This window comes from Odocoileus virginianus, chromosome 26 (assembly GCF_023699985.2).
Source record: "Odocoileus virginianus isolate 20LAN1187 ecotype Illinois chromosome 26, Ovbor_1.2, whole genome shotgun sequence".
In the NCBI taxonomy this organism is placed as follows: Eukaryota; Metazoa; Chordata; class Mammalia; order Artiodactyla; family Cervidae; genus Odocoileus; species Odocoileus virginianus.
This window is the reverse complement of record NC_069699.1, coordinates 15571390-15591235: the sequence shown is the minus strand read 5'-3', so window position 1 is coordinate 15591235 and position 19846 is coordinate 15571390. Positions and strand designations below refer to the sequence as shown.

At 43.7% G+C, this 19846-nt stretch overlaps 1 protein-coding gene across 2 annotated transcripts in view; it reads right to left on the bottom strand.

Moving 5' to 3' along the window:
* Window positions 1-17525, bottom strand: part of OXTR (oxytocin receptor) — a 127493-nt gene extending 109968 nt beyond the window's left edge. The window contains exon 1 of one of the 2 annotated variants that reach the window (XR_011483648.1): window positions 16456-17525. The gene's annotated coding sequence lies outside the window, so the exon portion shown is untranslated. The remainder of the gene's footprint in view (window positions 1-16455) is intronic. The other variant, XR_011483649.1, reaches the window with a different exon arrangement.
* Between the last annotated feature and the right edge of the window lie 2321 nt (window positions 17526-19846).

Here is a 19846-nt window from a genome sequence, read left to right as displayed (position 1 = left end):
CCAAAAATTGTGCAGACTCCTGCTCTAGAAGCTAACACAGGAAAATTTACTAATAATCTTGGGTTCTTTAACAGGTCATAAGAATATAACCTTGTTATATTGTTAAATGGAACAAAAAACTTGTTAAATGGAACAAAATTAAGATTAAGAACTATTCATCAGAAAACTTCATTAATAGACTGAGAAGGCAAGTCATATAATAACAATGTTAATTAAATGCATAAAGACAGACCTCTTCTCCAGAATGTCTTAAAAAACCTATACAAATCAGTAAGAAAAAGAAGTGGATAAGAAATTGGAAGGGGTATGTCACCAAGGGGAAAAAAAAAAGGAACATCCAAATGGCAAATAATATATCAAAAGGTCCTTAACAATGTCAGCTCTTCTCAACTTAGTGTACAGATACAACACAATCCCCCAAACAATGTGCCAGCAAGTTATTCTGTGGATATTAGCAAATTGATTCTAAAGTTTCTATGGTGAGGCAAAAGACCCAGAATAGCCAACACTATTGAAAAACAAAGGCAGAGGGCTGGCATTACTCAACTTTAAGAGTCACTATAAAGTTACAGTAGTCAAGACAGTGTGGAATTGGTAAAAAGAAAAAAAAAAAAAAAAAACCACAACAAATAGATCAATCCAACAGAACAGAGAGCCCATACAAATAAAGTCAACTGATCTTTGACCAAAGAGCAAAGGCAATTCAATGGAGAAAGGATAGTGCTACTATTAGTCGCTCAGTCATGTTTAACTCTTGGCAATCCCTCGGACTGTAGCCCACCAGGCTCCTCTGTCCAAGGGAGTTCCCAGGCAAGAATACTGGAGTGGGTAGCCATTCCCTTTTCCAGGGGATCCTCCTGACCCAGGGATCAAACCTGGTTCTCCTGTATTGCAGGCAGATTCTTTACCATCTGAGCCACCAGGGAGAAAGGATAGATTTTCAACAAATGATGCCAGGACAACTGGACATTCATATGCAAAAATAAACCAACCTGATGCAGACTTTACACCTCTCACAAAATGCATTTCCAAAATCACAGACCTAAAAGTAAAATGCAAAACTACAAAAATTCTAAGAGATAATAACATATGACAAAATCTAGGCTCAGTAACTAAATTTTCGATATAGCACCAAAAGCATGATGAAAGAAAATTTGACATGTTGGACTTCATTAAAATTAAAATTTTCAGCTCTGTAAAAGACACCATTCAAAGAATGAAAAAACAAGCCACAGACAGGGAGAAACATTCACAAACGCATCTGATAAAGGATATATCCAAAATATACAAAGAACTATAATATTAAACTCAACAATAAGAAAACAAAGAATCCAATGTAAAAACAGGCAAAGATCTGAACACACACTTCATCAGTGAAGATATACAGATGGCAAACATGCATATAAAAAGATACTCAAATTCGTATGCCATTACTGAACTGCAAATGAAAATGAGTTATATTTATCTATATATCAGGATGGCTAAAATCCAAAAACTGACACCACCAAATACTGACGAGGATGTAAAGGAACAATAAGTCTCATTTATTGCCCGGAGAATGAAAAATGGCCACTCTGGAAGACAGTCTGGTAGCTTCTTACAAAAGTAAACACACTCTTACCATACATACTATCCATTAATTACACTCCCTGGAATTTAACTAAGTATATGAGAAACTAATGTCCACAAAAACCCTGCACATGGATGTCTATTTATAGTAGCTTTAAAAACAACTATCAAAATGTGAAACAACCAAGAATCCCTTCAATATGTGAATGGGTAAACAAACTCTGGACATTCTGAGTATTAATCCAAAAAATGGAATATTAATGATAAAATTAGCTACTTAGTCACAAAAAGATGTGGAGAAACCTCCAATACATAGTGCTAAGTGAAAGAAGCCAGTCTAAAAAGTCTATGCATTATTTGATTTCAACAATATGACTATGAAAAAGGCAAAACTATAGCAACAATGAAAAGAGCAGTGATTGCCAGAGGTACAGGCAAAGTGGGGTGAGATAAGCAGATGGTACACAGATTTTTAGGGCATTAACATTATCTCATATGATACTGTCATAGTGGATACATAACATGAAGCATTTTCCAAGGCTAACAGAATTATACAACATAAACAGGGAGCCTTAATATAAACTGTGGGCCTTTTCATTAATAATATTGTATTAATATCAGCGCATTTGTTGCAACAAATATATGACACTAATGCAAGATGTTAATAACGGGAAACTCTCTATGTGTGTATAAGTGTGAGTGGCATGGATAGTGTATGGAAATTCTCTGTACTATCTGCTCAATATTTATAAAAAATAATAATTCTTTTTAAAAGGTGCTTGACCTCCCTGGACCTGATGGAAACACAAGTTAAGCTATAATAAGACCCAGAGACTGTCATACTGAGTGAAACAAGTCAGACAAAGACAAACACTGTATGATATCATTTATACAAAGCATCTAAAAAAAGGTACAAATGAGCTTATTTACGAAACAGAAAGAGTCACACATATAGACAACAAACTTACGGTTACCAAGGGGGAAGGTGAGGAGTGATAAACTAAGGGATTGGGATTGATATATATATACTACTATATGTAAAACAGACAACTAGTAAGGACCTACTGCCTGGCACGGGGAACTCTAATCAATACTCTGTAATGTTCTATATGGGAAAAGAATATAAAAAAGAGTGACTATATGCTGATGTGTAACTCATTCACTTTGCTGTACACCTGAAGCCAACACAACACTGTAAATCAACTACACACCAATAAAACTTACACACAACATCAAATGGTGACCAAGATTCATTAACATGCTGAAATCACAATCTCAGACAAATGCTGGTGGGAGTATAAATGCATAAGCTCACTTTATAAAACAACTGAACATCAGCTAATGACTATGAACACATCTGTGCTTTATGACCCCGCAATTCTATTCCTACACATACACCCAATAGAAATAGGTGCGTGGGAACACCAGGAAGACACATACAAGAATGTTCACAGTAGCACTACCCATAGAAGCCTTCTAATATGCACAATGAGAAAATTAACAACTCCCTCAAGATGGCTGTAAGGATAAAACGTCACCTGTATGAAGTGCTTAGTTCGCTACTGCACCTGGCATGTACACAGAGGATGGAAGCCACTATATATTATTATTCATGGGCTGCATCAACTCAGTTTTAAGTTGAAAAACCAAAAACACAAAAATGTACTTTGACTTGCAGAAAAAAAGTAGGAATTTATTAATGAGAAACTGCACCATTCTCTGAGTCTGTCACAAAAAGATGGAGAACCAAGCACAAAAACTACAGAGAACCAAGAGGGCCAGGTGGTGAAGACACAGCCCAGGTCAGGTCACTAGAGTAGCTGGGAGCACAGGTCACACACGCCAGGGAGGCCAAGGGCTGAGGAAAAGGAATGTCTGGTCCCCTTGATGCTCTGACTAAGGAAACAGGACTCTGCCTATTGTCAATGAAGAATTCCCCCAAATAAGAAAGTTTTGGATGCTGACAGCCACAAAACAACACATGTCTATTACAAGGGTCCAACCCAAATCTATTCTCTCTTGATTGCATATCCCACTTGATTCCCATGGTCCTAAAGGGACATCATGACAAATAACGTCTAGAAACACAGTACCTACCCTCAAGAGGACTGTGTTCTAGACAGAGAAAGAGGCACAGAGATCGCTAATTCCCACATCACAAAGTGGAGATGGTGGGCCAGGGCTGCAAGTTGAGTCCCAAGGAGGCAGCCATCATAGCTGCTGCACCCCAAGTCTCAACATAACCCAGAAGAACTAACTCTTGACTAAATCCATCACTGGCCTGTTGCTCTGGATTGGAAGGTATACTCAGGCCAAAACTCTTCTGGAAGAATTGAAATGCATCAATTTCAGATGAAAAACATCAAATGGGAAAAGTGCAAGAACCAGGTAATAAATGCAAGAGGCAATTACAGGAACCAGAGGAAAGTGGAAACTAGTCAGGAATAAGCAAGAAAGGTCTGCAACATGACTCACTGGTAGGCACTCACAACTGGCTTTCATGATCCACTGGTTGTTGAGGATTGGTGTGTCCAGTTGGCTTGAAGAAGCAGGGTCCAGACAAACATAAACAGCACCTGCTACCCACAACCATGTCCCTCTGATTGGCATGTACACCTGGTCCAAATTCGGCCACAAAGATTTTCTCTCCCAGGATCCAAAAGTGAGACACTGATTGAAAGGATCAAGAACCTCAACTAAGACCATACATATATAACATATGTTTTATATAAGAAGAATGGGATGGCATCTTGTCAGGTACTTGTCAGGATCATACCAACCTAAGTCTCAGGAAACTATCCTTCTGTCCAAGATGTGATAACAAAACCATTTCTTAAGATCCAAACACCTGGATTTTTCTCAACTCAAAATGTGTCACTCATGGTAGACATATCAGATATCAACAAACTAGTACATTTCCTCAGTACTTTACAGTGTAGGCAGCCCTGTAAGGAACAGGAATTTTCCACTCCATCATAAAGGGGATGACAGTGGGTTAAGGAAAAGAAGTCACTTGCCCAAACACACCAAGCAGAGCATATAGCAGATTTTTTCACGAGGTAGATTTTTTTAAATGGGAATAAATTCTTCCCATTCCTGTATGCACGCCCTTTAATGTGACTACTGAAGCTTTCAGTAGGAGGTGGAAGACTATGTCTTTCCACCCTGTGAATCTGGACGTGGCCATGTGACACACCTGGCAGAAGCTGGACAGTGTCCAAGCACTGAGGTCTGTCCTCTCCTGCTGCTGGGAACAGTGCTCAGGGAGAAGACCAGGCTAGCTTCCCAGATGGTAAGAAACCAGGTAGAGCCTGGTTTTTTATTTTATTAAAAAAGGAGAGAGAAAAATAGTTTGTTCCTCACAGTTTCCAAGAAGGGGGGCATGTCAGGCTGCAGGGGCCACATGGGGATACACCAGGGTCGGCTGGTCAGTGGACAGAGGGAGCAGGAAGAAGACAGCCAGGAGACTTTACTGTGGTTTCCATGAGAAGGAAGAGGTCAGGCACCATGCCTATGACTTAACATAGGGTGTGTCAACGAATCGTCACAATAACTTTAGGAGGTACTTTAGTATTACTTTCTCCTTACAGATGAGGAAACCAAATCCTAGATAGTTACACAACTTTCCCAAAGTCATATAACTAGTACATGGTGGAGCCAGGATTTGAACCAGTATATCTGATTATTGGCCCTGGTCCCTCCTAGAGTGAAAGAAGAAAGTGAAAGTGTTAGTCGCTCAGTCATGTCTGACTCTTTGCGATGGCATGGGCTGTAGCCCGCCAGGCTCCTTTGTCCATGGAATTCTCCAGTTAAGAATACTGGAGTGAGTAGCCATTCCCTCCCCCAGGGGTCTACCCAACTCAGGGATTAAATCCAGGTATCCTGCATTGCAGGCAGACTCTCTACCATATGAGCTAGCAGGGAAGATCCAGAGTAACTGGCTGATTTCCACCAACTGTGGCTGGGGCACAAGGATTATGAGCAACTCACAGGCTGGGATGGAAATGTGGAAAGGGCAGGCACTAAGGAATTCCCTGGGTGCTTTTCATCTTAGGGAAAGCTCTCCCTTGGTTCTGATTCTGCCTTTCACGGCTCTTAACACCAGGTAGCATTGTTGCCTTTGGCCCCTTCGGATCCCCCAGTGTGAACCCTCCAGAAGGGAGGCAGGGCAAAGCTGGCGTGGGGTGGGGGCTGAGGGTCTGGAAGCCAGAGGTAGCTAAGTTCTATGTCACTATGAGCTCAACAAACACTTGATCCACACTCCAGGCCCACTATTCCAAGCTGCCCACACTTTGCCTTGGTGGGAGGGGAAAGGTTTGTGAAGGACACTAACTAAAATCCTGAGGAAAGGGGCTGAACAGAAGCTGACGCTGAGCCCTCCACCAGCAACACACTGCCTGGGATGGTCAGCCTGTCCCCTGGACATAGAATGACAAACATCCTCACTGTTTTCCACCCACGCCTGAGCAACTAATTATTTCACTGACTTAGGCCAACCTGTACAATAGGGACTACCCTCCCCACCGTGGTGACTCAGGAGGGCTGGGAAGACCCCACTAGAGTAGTCTCCACTGCGTCTCATCAGAGCAGAGAAGCCCCTGGCAGCCCGCAGCCTTGGGGTTGAAAAGCTTTTCAAACCTCTAAGTTACCTGGGAAAAGAGGTGCCATGCCCTCAGCTTTAGTTACGCTAGAGGTGTCTGAATATTCCAGGTTTGTGACTCTCAAGAACAGCACCAGTTTGTTTGTGATGCCCCTGGGCCCCTAGAGACATCCATCAGCCCCATTCATTACTGAGTCAGGTCCAAGCTACTTCATGAGTTTGTAGTCACGTATGTATTAGCATGATACATACTACGAGAGTGGAGCTACCACGAGAGGAGCTACCACACGCCCGAGGTTAGGGGCAGCTGCGCGGGCGCAGGAGGGCCGAGAGGAGCTACTCCACGTTCAAGGTCAGGAGGGGTGGCCATGAAGAGATACCCCACATCCAAGGTAAGAGAAACCCAAGTAAGACAGGAGGTGTTGTGAGAGGGCATCAGAGGGCAGGCACACTGAAACCATAATCACAGGAAACCAGCCAATCTGATCCCAGGACCACAGCCTTGTCTAACTCAGTGAAACTAAGCCATGCCGTGTGGGGCCACCCAAGACAGACGGGTCATGATGGAGAGGTCTGACAGAATGTGGTCCACTGGAGAAGGGAATGGCAAACCACTTCAGTATTCTTGCCTTGAGAACCCCATGAACAGTATGAAAAGGCAAAATGATAGGATACTGAAAGAGGAATGCCCCAGGTCAGCAGGTGCCCAATATACTACTGGAGATCAGTGGAGAAATAACTCCAGAAAGAATGAAGGGATGGAGCCAAAGCAAAAACAATACCCAGCTGTGGATGGGACTGGTGATAGAAGCAAGGTCCAATGCTGTAAAGAGCAATATTGCATAGGAACCTGGAATGTCAGGTCCATGAATCAAGGCAAATTGGAAGTGGTCAAACAGGAGATGACAAGAGTGAATGTCGATATTCTAGGAATCAGCAAACTAAAATGGACTGGAATGGATGAATTTAACTCAGATGACCATTATATCTACTACTGTGGGCAGGAATCCCTTAGAAGAAATGGAGTAGCCATCATGGTCAACAAAAGAGTCTGAAATGCAGTACTTGGATGCAATCTCAAAAATGACAGAATGATCTCTGTTCGTTTCCAAGGCAAACCATTCAATATCACAGTAATCCAAGCCTATGCCCCAACCACTAATGCTGAAGAAGCTGAAGTTGAACAGTTCTATGAAGACCTACAAGACCTTCTAGAACTAACACCCAAAAAGGATGTCCTTTTCATTATAGGGGACTGGAATGCAAAAGTAGGAAGTCAAGAAACACCTAGAGTAACAGGCAAATTTGGCCTTAAGAGTACGGAATGAAGCAGGGCAAAGGCTAATAGAGTTTTGCCAAGAGAAGGCACTGGTCATAGCAAACACCCTCTTCCAACAACACAAGAGAAGACTCTACACATGGACATCACCAGATGGCCAACACCGAAATCAGATTGATTATATTCTCTGCAGCCAAAGATGGAGAAGTTCTATACAGTCAGCAAAAACAAGACTGGGAGCTCACTATGGCTCAGATCATGAATTCCTTACTGCCAAATTCACACTTAAATTGAAGAAAGTAGGGAAAACCACTAGACCATTCAGGTATGACCTAAATCAAATCCCTTATGATTATACAGTGGAAGTGAGAAATAGATTTAAGGGACTAGATCTGATAGACAGAGTGCCAGGTGAACTATGGACGGAGGTTCATGACATTGTACAGGAGACAGGGGTCAAGACCATCCCCATGGAAAAGAAATGCAAAAAAGCAAAATGGTTGTCTGAGGAGGTCTTACAAATAGCTGAGAAAAGAAGAGAAGCTAAAGGCAAAGGAGAAAAGGAAAGATATACCCATTTGAATGCAGAGTTCCAAAGAAGAGCCAGGAGAGATAAGAAAGCCTTCCTCAGCGATTATTGCAAAGAAATAGAGGAAAACAACAGGACGGGAAAGACGAGATCTAGTCAAGAAAATTAGAGATACCAAGGGAACATTTCATCCAAAGATGGGCACAATAAGGGAAACAAATGGTATGGACCTCACAAAAGCAGAAGATATTAAGAAGAGGTGGCAAGAATACACAGAAGAACTATACCAAAAAAGATCTTCACGACCCAGATAATCATAATGGTGTGATCACTCACTTAGAGCCAGACATCCTGGAATGCAAAGTCAAGTGGGCCTTAGGAAGCATCACTATGACCAAAGCCAGTGGAGGTGATGGAATTCCAGCTGAGCTATTTCAAATCCTGAAAGATGATGCTGTGAAAGTGCTGCACTCAATATGCCAGCAAATTTGGAAAACTCAGCAGTAGCCACAGGACTGGAAAAGGTCAGTTTTCATTCCAGTCCCTAAGAAAGGCAATGCCAAAGAATGTTCAAACTACCGCAAAATTGCACTCATCTCAAACACTAGCAAAGTAATGCTCAAAATTCTCTAAGCCAGGCTTCAGCAATACATGAACCATGAACTTCCAAATGTTCAAGCTGGATTTAGAAAAGGCAGAGGAGCCAGAGGTCAAATTGCCAACATCCACTGGATCATTGAAAAAGCAAGAGAGTTCCAGAAGAACATCTATTTCTGCTTTATTGACTATGCCAAAGCCTTTGACTGTGTGGATCACAACAACTGTGGAAAATTCTGAAAGAGATGGGAATACCAGAACACCTGACCTGCCTCTTGAAAAACCTGTATGCAGGTCAGGAAGCAACAGTTAGAACTGGACATGGAACAACAGACTAGTTCCAAACAGGAAAAGGAGTATGTCAAGGCTGTATATTGTCACCGTGCTTATTTAACTTATATACAGAGTACATCATGAGAAACGCTGGGCTGGAAGAAGCACAAGCTGGAATCAAGATTGCTGGGAGAAACATCAACAACCTCAGATATGCAGATGACACCACCCTTATGGCAGAAAGCAAAGAAGAACTAAAGAGCCTCTTGATGAAAGTGAAAGAGGAAAGTGAAAAAGTTGGCTTAAAACTCAGCATTCAGAAAAGTAAGATCATGGCATCTGGTCCCATCACTTCATGGTAAATAGATGGGGAAACAGTGGAAATAGTGACAGACTTTTATTTTTTGGAGCTCCAAAATCACTGCAGATGATGACTTTAGCCATGAAATTAAAAGATGCTTGCCCCATGGAAGAAAAGCTATGACCAGCCTAGATAGCATATTAAAAAGCAGACAATACTTTGCCAACAAAGGTCCGTCTAGTCAAAGCTATAGTTTTTCCAAGAGTCATGTATGGATGTGAGAGTTGGACCATGAAGAAAGCTGAGTGCCGAAGAATTGATGCTTTTGAACTGTGGTGTTGGAGAAGACTCTTGAGAGTCCCTTGGACTGCAAGGAGATCCAACCAGTCCATCCTAAAGGAAATCAGTCCTGAATAGTTTTTGGAAGGACTGGTGCTGAAGCTGAAACTCTAATACTTTGGCCACCTGATGCGAAGAACTGACTCACTGGAAAGACCCTGATGCTGGGAAAGATTGAAGGCAGGAGGAGAAGGGGATGCCAGAGGATGAGATGGTTGGATGGTGTCACCGACTCAATGGATATGAGTTTGAGCAAGCTCTGGGAGTTCGTGATGGACAGGGATGCCTGGCGCTTTGCATTTCGTGGGGTTAGAAAAAGTTGGACATGACTGAGGACTGAAGCGAACTAATATTTGCCTTTAGTTTGAAATTTTACATGATTCAAGTGCTTTCGGCGGCCATCTATGAAAATCTAAACTAAAATATGGTATGAAAGAGTGGGGGATTGTTCTTTTTAATGGATACAGACTCTCCTGAGTCTGCTGGAAAAACAAAAGCCGTTTACAAGATTTTAAATACATGTATTTTCAGAGCCACAGTTACTGTGTGCAGGAGAGTATACCCTGCTTGGTGCCTGACCATATAAGTATCTAAAGAAGAGACTTCATTCCTAGTTCTTGACAAACATGAAATAGCTTTCAAGAAAATGCATGCAGAAGCAATTATGATTATGAATGGCTTTGGCATCTACCATCCTACATTATTAATTTTGTAATACAGTCAAGCTCCCCTTCACTGACATTTCGTGGGAAGCCTTGTAATCCAGCCGGAAGCCCAGGACAGCCAATTCCAATTTATGGAATTGTTTTCAAGGTTTCTGAGTGCTCCTGGTGCTTTGCCTGAATTCAGGATTGGACTCTTCCTTCCCTTGGGAATCTACTTTAACCTTGTCTTTAAAATAGTCACTGCTCCTTCCGAAGCCTGCAGAGACCTGTACATAACCAGCCAGGTGTTATCTAAAAGGATGGAAGAGCTGTGGGCATCATTTGGAATCTGCCACATTTCCTTCAGGTGGTGGAAGTACCTGATTCATCCATAGGAAAGTACCCTTCCAGTCATCTCTAGGTATGAGAAGTATCATGGCTGCAATATCTACCATTTGTTCCAAGGTTTATAGTTGCAAAACATTTCTAAGCCTGAGGTCTTATTTGAGCTCATGATAATCCTTAAAGGAGGAAACACACATCTATGGTTATGTCCCATTTACCAATGGGGGAGGGGGCCCTGCAGAAGTTAAGTCATTTATTTAGTCTCTTCTGTCCTCCTTTCCCCAGTCATCCCATCCCTTACTCCCTCCCACACCTCCTTGTCCCATGGGCCTCCCAGGCCCCTCCCCTATATTGTGTTATCAAAGGCCCTGGTGTCTGGCTGCTGCCTGCTACCCACCCGCCAAGGTATAAACTGTGGGTCCTGTGCTTTGCCAAGCCTTCCAGGGAGCTGCCTTGAGCTCAGGGCTCAGCCGGTTTTATTTTGAATGTCTGAGGGAAGCAAAGCAACCCCATGTGCAAGGGGTCAGTGGATCACTGCTTTCCTTTCGATGATGTCATGTCTTTGCAAAGTGGGGTTCATGGTGTTTGTAGGGATGGGAGTACCAGCGACAATCAGTGTGAAGGGCGTGGAAGGTGAAAGTGCCCAGTCGCATCATGAAGTGTGAGGAGTTGCCCACCAGGCAGCCTTGTCCTGCTGCGCAGTCACTATGGTTCTTGAAGAGTAAGATGAAAAGACGCTCTTTTTTAATTTCTGTTGCTAATACATCAGTTCAGTTCAGTAGCTAAGTTGTGTCCGACTCTTTGTGACCCCATGAATTGCAGCACAACAGGCCTCCCTGTCCATCACCAACTCCCAGAGTTTACTCAAACTCTGTAAGCCTGCTCAGGAGAAGATATAAACTTACTAAAGTCTGTATTTCCAGAGCCTAATACCTAATAGATGGCCCACAAATCACTGCTTTTTCACTCTATTTCCTATGTCACTTCATAGTCCAACAACTTTATGACAGAGCTACCTACTGACATCAACTTTACTTTGCAGTTAGGGAAATTGAGAATCTGAGAGGGCAGATGATGCCCCAAGTTACAATTAGTTTAAAATGGAACCAGGAACAGGATCAGAATCTTAACCAAGTCTCCTTCATCTTAATTCTACACTCTTTTTTTTCTTTGGCCATGCCCTGTGGCTAGTGGGATCTTAGGGACTGAACTCATGAACCCTGCAAGGCAAGCATGGAATCCTTACCACTGAATTGCCAAGGAATTCCCTCTAAATCCTACACTCTTGAAAACACCTCAGATTTCTGGACAGAGTCTCAATGGAGCAGGTCTGAAGTTTCAGTCCACTCAAGGATGACAGGAGTCCAAGTCTGCAGGCCTCTGTCTTTAGAGAGGAAACTTCACCTGAGAAGCCCAAGAGAACTATTTCCTATGGGCTCCTGGCCCTGAAGCTCTTTCTAGGGCATCTTTAAGAGCCTGGTGTCCTGCTGCCTCCTTCTCTGTCTCCAGCTCTGAGTCACACTTGTCGGCTTGCTCCCAGTGGTCAGATCAGACTGGCTCTGTCAGTTGTCGGTTCCCTGACTCACTTGGGACCATAGAAAAGGAAAGAACTGGGCTGACCTGGTTTAGTCCCTGACCTTCCACACCAGTGACAAGCAGGATATTCACCATAAGACCCTGGAAGTGCCCCCAGAGTTTGGGGAAGACATTAGCTAAGGTGAGAAAGAGGCTGCCCAGGAAACACTCCAGGTCTGAACACTCCAAATGCCTGGCAATAGGCTCCTGACAATCAGTAACTATAGGTTCTAACATTATATGGGCTCTAGTAATAGAATAGGCCTCTGGGCTGCACCCAAAAATAGCCTTAATATTTACCAACAGGAGACAAAGGTTGACTAAATTTGGATATGGGATATGATTCCTGCTACATCTGCAGGCATCAATCATCTACAGGTAAAACAACATCCAGAAGAAGCATAAGGAACATCTCTTCCTGGTGCTTTATTAGAAAATGAAAGCTTTTCCGAGAACTTTTCCAGATATATCCCCTCACATCCCTTCACAGAACAACAACACACGCAGGGGCCTAAACCAATCTCTGGTAAGAGGCATGGAACCACTATGGTTGACTTAGATGAATCAGGATTTGTCCCTGGAGCTAGGGATGGGCTCACTGATTCTTGAATCCTCGTCCTTGGAGGAAAGATGCACAAAGAAGCAAAAGAAGAGGAGGAGGAGGAAAGGAAAATTGTTCTGTAAAGCACCACCGGTATTTCTTACAAAGTTAAATTATCCCACTACTTGCTGATCCTATTATGCAACCATTAAAATAATTATGGGGCAGCATGATTAAATCTTGTAATTTAATAAGATGAAAAAAAGCAGGAGACAAAAATGTACGTGTATGAGGTTTGCAGGATACAAATGTGTCTGTATGTGGATAATACTGGAAATCATGTGCCAGAATGAAGTTAATTCAGAGACACATTGGATGGAGGGATTGAGACTGACTTTACTTTTCAATTTCCCTAACATCCTGTAATGCTAGAATATGTTAACTGTGAGAATGTGAATAATTAATAAAACAAAACCCAGTCTATCAGTTGAACTTAGCTATGATGGAGATACTGAAAGCAAACAGGGCATGCAGATATTTTAGTCTAGGTCAGGCTCAGAGAGACTCGAAGAGCCACAGACGGTGTTGGAGGGAAGGACTTTTCAAGGTGAAATTCTGAGCATTTGGCATCTCTGTAAATAAAATGAAGCTTGTCTTTTATATTAACTATAGCATTTTTTTTAAAGCTTGATGAATTTAAACTATGTGTGAAGGATATGTATGCTTTGGGTGGGCAGTCAGATATTAAACACACACACTTAATCCGGGCAGTCAGATATTAAACACACACACTTAATCCACCCAGAATCCACTGAGAACCCCAGGAGGAACTGGAAAAGACAAGTGCTGATCCTACAGAGCAACCAAGTCTGAAGCCTGAGTGCTACTCAGTGGGAGAGACAAACAGGGGTTTCAAAAATCGACAAAGAACCTCAAGTGTCAAGGGAAGGTACTGTGCCTGTAGTTATCGATTCTCACTCGGGCAACTCTCTGTAGCAAGACTCCAGGGTAAGTAGAATATAAATATTACAAGACTCCAGCTGGTCTTAGAATATAAAGGGATTTGTCTAAAATGGAGGGGTCCCCAGTGAATGGTCCCCATGTGGACCCAGGCTCAGGAAAAGCTGGAACAGCAGGAAACGGCTGATTCACACTGGCAACAACAATCTGTTCCCAGTAGGGACAACCACACTCAGGAAAGCTCTGGATGTGACACCCCTCAGAGTGTCCTCTCTTCTTTCCTTTGTTTCAGGAAGGATGCTGTCAGCTGCATCTAACAGACAACCCCATCTCAAAGTGTTACCACTGAAGACATATATTATTTAACATAAGGAGTCCGGAGTCAAGTGAGCAAAGGCAGCTGCTCAACTAGACCTTCAAGGATGAGGATTCTCTTCATCCTTCTATTCCACTACCTTTAGCCTGGGCTTTGGTCTCAGACTCACACCCTTTTGGAAAGCAAGACGGCACCCCCAGCAAAGCTTCTCACATAGACACAGTAACATCCAGAAGAAAAGACAACCTTCTGTTTTGTGTCTGTTTCCTTCTGACAGTGAGGAAGCCTCTCCCAGAAGCCCCTGCCACACTCCTCTCACACCTCCTTGACCACAGCTGCACCAAGTGCTCAAACCCAAACCAATGACCAGCCAGCAATGGGAGCCTACCATGGGGCCCCAGGAAAGGCTGATACAGATGTGGGCGCAATTCCATTAGAAAGGGAGAGAGAGATGCCCTGGGTATGAACCTCAGCACAGTTACATCTAGGTACCCATGCTCTTGACACTGCCCCATTCCCCTACATCAGAAAGATACCTCCCTGACCTCTTCCACTGTCTCTGTCTCACAGGCCTGTTTTCCAGTCTATTCAGGCATTGGAAATTCTCTTCCTCAACAGGTCTTACCTGGAAAACATCACGGCTTCTGTGAAGCTGGGTGGTATCCTGCTTCAATCAGTACTCCTTCCTCTCCCGGGTCCTACATCACTGTCTTTATGCTCACCAATGTCCTCCTTCTGTACTATTCAGCCAAGTGGCTTCTGTCTTTCCCAAACTAGACCATGAGCTTCCTGGGACAGACACTATGTCTGGCTCATGTCTCAGTTCCCAGAGGGTCCAGCTCTCCACCGTGTGCTCTGCACCTGGCCCCCCCGAATCCACCAGAGTTCTGCATCAAGTAGCTGAGATTCAAGAATCCATCTTGCACATTCATGTAGCTAATCAGGCCAATGCCTATGCTCCTAGTTAATTTAACTTGTCTAATTTAATGTGAAGCAAGGCAGAAGGCTTTATCTTAAAAACTAAGTTCAAACTAAGTTAGTTACTCATCACTCCTACTTGGTGAGTGTTGCTCTATGAATGTTCAGGACTGCCAGACTCATTGCTTTAGAATTCGTCTCTCTTCTTGCATACAACAGCCTGTGATACAACTGAAGACAGAGCTCCTATCTCCTGTCCTTGCTTCTGAAGCTAAGGCCCAAACTCCTGCATGGTTCTCCACATGACAGGGGGATTCTCTCAGCTGCCTGGCTGGCCTCACTCGTCCTGGAGCGCTCTAGCTCGTCAGTGTCATCTGAAAATAACAGAGCAGAACCTGACACTCTAAGGATGGTGTGTGGGCAAAGCAGAAAATGGGGGACTTCCTGTTCCCCAGTTAGCTACTAAAGAAACCCACAACTGCATTAACTGTCCAAGCAGTTATTTAAATGACTGTGTATGTTGAACTTCCCCGTTTGGAAAGAGGACCAGCTTAGAAGTCAGTTCAGAGGTATGTTCAAAACTCAGGTCAGCCACTGATCAGACTGCTGTGTGATGCTGAGCAGGTCAAATCACTTCTCTGAGCTTCAGTACCCTCATCTCTAAAAAAGACATCATGATACTGATCTCAAAGGATTGTTAGGATGATTTAATTAAAACATAATGCATTCAAAGAAACCAGCACAGAATAGGAACTCAATAAATGGGAGCCACGACTCCTATTAACACTAAAAACATTAACCCCTAAGTTGTTTTTCAACACACTGTGCCTCTGGCCTGTACAAACCACACCAAGCCCGTACCAAGGAACGTCAGAACCAGAACTGCTCTCAAATACCAACTTAGCTCCACGGTTCTCAATCCCATTGGGAAGAAACCTACCACATCACAGGCCCAACTGCAGACCAACTAAATCAGCAGACAGGGTGTGGGCATCAGTTTTCTTGGACCAGTCTCCTCACTTTACAGCAGAAAGGTGAGGTGATTTTTCCCACGGATCTTTTCCAGGGTGAGACTGCGGAATCAGCCCACTGTTTCAAACATCAGAACATCTCGGGGACTTATTCTATCAGCCAATGGCAGGATCACTTCCAGCCAACATGCGTGAACGGCTTGTCTTCCGTACCCTCACCCAGCCCTCCTCCGTGCAGACAGGGTTTGTCTTGTCTTGAAGGGTTTGTGTGATGGGCAGAGACAGGCAAGGTGAATGGCAACACTCCAGGGATAAGAAACAGAGGGCTACTTACCGCCGCCAGGATGCTCAGAGCCTTGTCCTCGCGTCCCAGCCCAGCTCCCTCACGGCCAGCTCAAGTTGCTCCCCCAGTAAGAAAGTACTTCTTCCCTCTGGCTGCTTCCTACTTTGGGGCCTTATCCCCTGCCAGGGCCCTCCCCCGAATATTCAACAATTTAAGGGCTATTTGCTGAGCACCTATGGGCCAGCGGGCAAACGACTCGTCTCTAACTTGTCCCAGGAAGAGGCCACCCCTCAGCACCTACAACCAGAGGCCCGACTGTCTGCTAAACAGGGGAGAACCACTGGGGAGGCAGACACTGGACAGAGCTAGTCTAGAAGAGCACAGAGTTCAGAGGCGCAGACTCTCAGAAACGCACCTGTTTACGGAAAGGCTCCTCTTCAGCTGTGGAAATAACGGCTACGGAAGTGCAGCCATCATGGATTCTGAACCCTCGCGTGAGCAGCGTGGGTGCGGGACTGAAGCTGTTGCTGATTGGCTGACTTTAGAGGCAGCATGGACTTGGGTATTTGGCTGGTACTGGAGGAGGCTAGTGTATTGCAAGGAGTTATGGCCAAAATAGAGGTTTTTTTTTTTTTTCTTTTCTTATGTTTTTACTTAAACCCTTTTTTAAAAAAATTTAAGTATAGTTAATTTACAATGTTTTTATTCTTGTCTTGATGTTTGGGTATGGTAACTGTTTTTTCCCGCCTAAGTCAGCCTCTGGGTCTTTACTCAGCTAAGTTTGGTGCTGAAACGGGGACACCTCAATCCCCAATTCTAGAAGCTCACGGTCTGCTTAGGCATTCAGGGCATACTTCTAAAAATGGAACCAGTGGGACCAGGCGTGGTGTTCATTCCGCAAACAATTGTGGTATAAGTTCCAGCTATGTTTTAGTCCATATGGAAGCACTGGGGGCCACACAGAGCCCTAAAACTCAAGGCCAGTGGGTCAAGAAAAAATACCAAAATAAAATAAAATGTGATGTTTCTGGGCAGGCCTTTTGTGAGGGATTCCCAAATACTTCACACCTCCAGATCTTGGTCCCAAACCTGCCTGCTCTACGCCACTTCACAGGCCGTCATCTTTGGAAGCACCGAGGATTCTTGACTTTGATTCTAATGTCTCCTGGCATTCTGCTCCCAAATCCTGGACATTTTCTCTTGGTTGACACTTTCTTCCCTCCAACTTACACCCACATACTTTCTTAGTGACCTTAGAAAGGTCACCCTGTGATCCTGAGCTTGCACATTATCTACTCAATACGTGAATCACTTCTATAGTGTCCCTGCCAAATATCTGGTTTGTTTACAACCACTGATGGTGAACTCACTACCTGTCAAGGGTGCCTGCTGATTCCATTTTTGAATAGTGGAAACAGAAATTATTTATATTGAGTTGAAATCTGTGTTCTTATAATTTTCAATTTTACCTCTAGGTCCCAGGGGGGAAAAATCTAATTCTCCAGATGTGGTAAATATTGCAGGAATTAGACCTAGGTTCGGATCTTAGCCCTGCCACTCCTAGCTCTGTGGCTTAGCTCTTTACCCACCCATTTTAGCATCCACTGGTGGATCTTGCCTGTAGGAATTAATACTGTGGTACACTAATGCTGATTTTCTGTTTACCTGTGCTTCAGTTTCCTCATCTGTATACAGAACCTGTGAAATTTTTAAAAAGAAAGTATGTTTAATATAGCACAGTACCTGGCATACAGAGTACTCAGTAAATGCTAGCTTTTATTATTCAAAGACACCGATGTTTTGAAGGATATTCTTTTCTAGGTTAAACATCCCTGATTCCTGCCATGGTTCTCAGTCCCCTCACTGTCCTGGACTGCAGATGCAGAACATGGTCGGGTGGCCATTGCCTCTCTAATGGGGCATCCCTTGCCAATTCCCGCTGTCATCCTTTACTTCTCAGGGCTAACACCCTGACTACTTAGAGACAGAAGCTGTAAGAACTGTGCAGCAGGAGCAAGCTGTGCTTTCACATCTGGCAGGGACAGGGAGGTGCCCCAGGGAAGCTGAGACCAGCTGTCCTGGAAGTGAGCAGTGAGGGCACCAGCTGGTGAGGGGCGGTGAGGGGTACGGGGTGGGCATGGCAGGCAGGATCGTACTTCCCCCCAGTTCCTACCACGGGTAATGCCTTGGCTGCTGACCAACCCAGGGCTCGCTGATCACTTCAGACTAGCAGGAAAGAGCCAAGAGAGATGCTTCTTCAAAAGTGTAAATTCCTTGCAGTTCCCTACTCCAGGCGTCCTTGGCCTAGAAAAACAGAACAGAGAGGACGGTGCCCCCATCTGGACTCACAGAGAGCACTTTATCTAGCTCTTCAGAATGCCATGAGAGAAGAAACGAAAAGGGCAGAACTAGCAAGGCCACATGCATTTTCACTCAGTCACTGGCTGCCAGAATGTTCTAATGCGAGGGGGGTAGGTCTGAAGATCATTTTACCACTGAGAAGACTGGAGGTCCAGTGAAGGAAAATGATTTGCCCTGAATCACGAGCTGTGGCAGAGCTTGGATTCTGGCCAAAGTGTCCTCTGCTTCCTGTAATCAAGCCTCTGCATTTCCTCCTTAACCCCCTGCCTGTGTGTGTGTACACATTCAAACATATATAGGTACATATAGACACATATATACATGTTAGGATTCTCAATGAATGAATTAGAGACAATTTAGAAAATGAAGAAACCAAAGAAGAAAATGAAAATTCATCCCAAATTGAGAAATTTTATGCTGGGGTATTTTACTTTCTCTGTGCATACACATAATACATGAAAAATACATATTTATACATGTTGAGGCATTGAAATTTACTATAGGTACGGATGTGTAATCTCTTTTATTTATACACTATAGAATTAAGTTATATTTACTAATATTCTTCCTAAACATTTAAGCTTTAAAATATGACATTGTATGCATGTGCCACATTTATTTAACTATTCCCCTATGGATGATCTTGAGATTACTTTTTTAAATTACTTTACAATTTAAATAACAAGGCAATTTAGACAATTTTCACTTCCAGCCAAAGTGGAGTAATAGGAATCAGAGAATTCTCTTATCCCCCCCCCCAAAAAGTTTTAAAAACATGCAAAACATTTTGAAAACATGCAGCACATACAAAAAAAAAGTTTTATAAAACAGCAATTTTCAAAAGCTGCCATCGGGCAATGAAGGGCGGCAATCCCTGAGAGATGGGAAAGCACCAGTAAGTGAGCCCTTTAGCTGCCCCAGGTAATTGCCTTGGGAGAGTTTCCAGGGCATGCAGGGAAGGGAGACCCCAGCAGAACTCAACAAGCTCCCTGAGTTGAGTAAGATGGAGCCAGAAGTCCAGAGAGACAACTAGACAGAGACACAGAGAGGAGATTTCTGCAGAGAACAAACCCTGCAGATCTACAGAGGGTCTATCTAATCAGGAGAATACTGATTAGCACTTGTAGGGAAACCACTAGAGGCTGGCACAGAACCATTTGGAAGGATCTGCCCTATCAGTGCCCGACATTCAGATACAGCTGGACACAGCCTATTCTCATCAGCCAGACTAGAAAACTCAAACTTCACAGGGCATTCAGCTGAGTAGTCAGGAAGGTCTTGCCTCATTGGTATGAAAAAATTAGCCTTGGACTGAGCTTTGTTCTGTGCTCACCAGAGATGTCTTAAAAGCAAGAGCCAAGGTGCACTGGGATGACCCAGAAGGATGGGATGGGAAGGGAGGTGGGAGGGGGGCTCAGGATGGGGAACACATGTAAATCCATGGC